Here is a 3272-nt window from a genome sequence, read left to right as displayed (position 1 = left end):
TTTTTCTACAAGTGTAGCCTTGGCTTAACTGGATTAATGATTTTCATAAGAGACTGTGGTGTTTTGTATGGTCACTCATGACTGATGCTGTCATTACTGTGGTTTTTGGCTGCTTTATTTCCTCTATGAGTCAGTTTAATAGCAGTCAGGAATAAAGGGGTTCATCCCACCTAATTCCATTCACTCATAGAGAACCAATCTATTTTAAACTAATCATCACCCTCCCTCTGTAGAACTGGAGCAAGTAAGGTGGTAATTTACTCGTAAGTTAGAATAAGGTGAACGACTTACCATGAAGAATGGTGACTTTCTGTTCAGTTTAGGAAATGAATTTAAATTGGACAGACGTCATTTACATGGGTATAATTTAGATGAGGTAATTCTTCTTTTAATGCTTCCTGACGTTGCCTGGCAGGCTCAGCATAAATGGAAGGAGAACTTTGTTTCACGGGTCAAACCTGGCATGTACGTACGAGTTTGCTGATAAACTGAGTTCACAGGAGATGTCCTTTCTCCTGTTTACAACATTACAGCCGTATGTAGCTTCTGGAGTTGGACCTACTGTGTCCTCAGGCAAAGGCACAATGTAATCAGAAGGACTGGGAGCATGTAAAAAGATAAAATGACTGCTGTATATAAAGTCAGCTATAACAGAAAGCTGGTATTTAAATATTCTCAGTCAGAGGAGTAGTGGGGCATTCTCATGTGATATTTTCCATTTTGAGTTTTTGTGTGGTTATAAAAGTATAATTTTTCACAAGTATATATAGGAAGGAATATAAGCACCAGAGCTGGAAGACAAATTATCACTTACTTTTAATCTTTAAGTTTCATAAGGAAAATGATCATGTGTTCATAAGGAACATACTGTTTGTTAAATGATAAGTAGAATATTCCCTACATTAACTAACAGGTTAAGTGTTGAATAATTAATTAGTAGATCTGCCATACCCCAAACCATATCACTTCTTAGTTTAAATGGTGCAGCATTGCCAGATTGCTCTGGTCATATTGTAGTTCCAGAAATAAAGCTACATTTCCAATGGATTCCTGGACAGTGTACTATTTTCAGTATATACTTTTTGTCTGGGGAACTTTTAGGTACCTGCCAAATGATGGCATCAGACATTTTAATTGCTGGGTTTTCAGCCTCATAATGGTAATAAATTTTTCCCTAAGAATCAAGTTTCCCTGTTGCATGTGTATGCCTGGTAGCCAATACTGTAAATATTTGATTGCATTAATGAAGAGGGATTACAAAGTGTAAGAAGTCTTTTTCTCAGTGGACTTGTTCAATCAAGTAGTGTGGCCTGAGTACTGCCACATCCAAATGATGAAACAAGTATGCCCTCAAACCTGTAAGATCTTGGAATTCTATCACAAATTATTGCTTTTACAGTTTCCTAATTTTGTAACACTTATAAAAATGGTTTCTCAATTGTCTGTACTAAAATCAGACTGATATTAAATGAAGTAATTAGGAAATCACATGTACAAATGCCATATTTAGCTTTATCACTAAGAGATAAATACATCTGCTGTTCTATAACATGAGGCTTAATAGTGTTTTCATTTCAGGCTCTGTGGGTCTGAAATAAAAATGGATCGGGTGAAGACAGGGAAGGGAAATGGGCAGATAGCAAATATTTAAGTCATCTGTCCTCTTTCATTAAGGACAGTCAAGGGGCCTCACCTTTCTGCATCATGGGAAGTGTCATTGCTGTGCAGCTGCCCAGTCCTGAGAAAGGGGCTGGGAGCCAGCTCAGCTCACTAGCACTGTCTTGGGGTGACCTTATGATGTGTATCCCATATTGCTGCCTATGCCCAGAAATTAATTTCTGTGTCTTTCTATGCCTCTAAACTGAGCCTGAGAGGGGAAAGGAAAAAACTGAGCAAAACTTTTTCAGGGAAGTGTGCAGCTTGTTCAAGGTCACACAGGGATAGGAGGGGTTTTTTTTCCCAGCTGCGGCAGGGGAGCGAGGAAGCACCCGGCTTGCTGTGTTCCAGTCAGTTTTGGCCAGTTGTTTCAGTTTCTTGTTCTCCGGAGAGAGAGACTGAGAGTTGGACTTTGCTTTTCCTTCTCTGGAATTCTGGATTTTCTCCCTTTGCTACTGGACTGCTTTTCAACCTCAGAGCACACTGGGAGGACTTTTCATCGGGCACAGAGGGCCTGGCCCTGGCCCAAGCCCCAGCGCCGAGGAGACCAAAGGGAGGACTCTTAACACTTTCCCAGGTTTTTCCTCCACAGCAAAACATTTTATTATTTAGCCTTATTTTCCTTTTCCCGTGTGTTTGGTAAATAAATAGTTTTATCTCCTTCACTTTCCTTCGAGGAAAATTCATTTTTTCCCGAACGTGGGGGGGAAGGGGTGCTTGTGCCTTCTCTCAGAGGATATATTTCTAAATTTGGCCAAACCGGAACAAGCACAAATTATTTTTCTTTCATCTGCTTACACTTTATCCTCAAAGCTTTGTATCCATCAAAGTAAAGGGTTAAGAATGTTTGATTTAGATGAGTTTTTTGGTATGCAGGTATAAGTTTTTTCTATTTCCCCTCCCCTCTCTTTTCTTGACTCCTGGTTGAGGGAAACTGGCAGTCACTGTTAGTCCCTTGTCAAACTGAGTTATTCTTTTTTCATGAACATTTTGTTTCATATTGTTCCTCTTTCTGCTTCTCCCTTGTGCTCCCAGTTGTGCCTTCTTAAAATTCAGAATTCTTATATTTACAAGACAGCATTTGGAAGCCTACACAGCCACAGTCCAAGCTTTGCTGTGTTTGTGCAGCTTTATAAGCCTTTTCTTCTGCCTGCCAGCAATACAGATGCCATGTGATGACCGTGTTCTCTTTCAGCATCTCTGCACTAAATCCCTGCTACTTGAAATCAATGTTTTTAGGAACATAAATTTATTTTGGGCAGGAAAATTATTTTTTCTTATGAAGATTCCAGTGCCAAGGCAGTCTCTGTGGCGCAATCGGTAAGCGCGTTCGGCTGTTAACCGAAAGGTTGGTGGTTCAAGCCCACCCAGGGACGTGTTTTTCCTTTTCCTCTGCCATGGCAGGGGATTGGAACCAGATGACCTTAAGGTCTCTTCCAAACCTAGCCATTCTTTAAATTTTAGAAACTTGGAATTCTCTGTTTAGCCTCAGGTTCACTTAAACACTAGTTTGCTGAAGGATCAGCAATGGAACAGACTAAAATATTTCTATACATTGTTATTAAAAAATGAAATTGTGTAGAAATAGTTTCATTTTAGCAGGATATTGCAACCTT

The 3272-nt window shown here is 39.7% G+C and overlaps 1 non-coding gene across 1 annotated transcript; it reads left to right on the top strand.

Moving 5' to 3' along the window:
* Positions 1–2958: 2958 nt before the first annotated feature.
* TRNAN-GUU (transfer RNA asparagine (anticodon GUU)) lies at positions 2959–3032 on the top strand. The gene has a single exon. It is a non-coding gene; the product is annotated as a tRNA-Asn (tRNA).
* Positions 3033–3272: the final 240 nt, after the last annotated feature.

The sequence above is a fragment of the Aphelocoma coerulescens genome, chromosome 2 (genome assembly GCF_041296385.1).
Source record: "Aphelocoma coerulescens isolate FSJ_1873_10779 chromosome 2, UR_Acoe_1.0, whole genome shotgun sequence".
NCBI lineage: Eukaryota > Metazoa > Chordata > Aves > Passeriformes > Corvidae > Aphelocoma > Aphelocoma coerulescens.
This window is presented reverse-complemented; position numbering and strand designations above follow the sequence as displayed.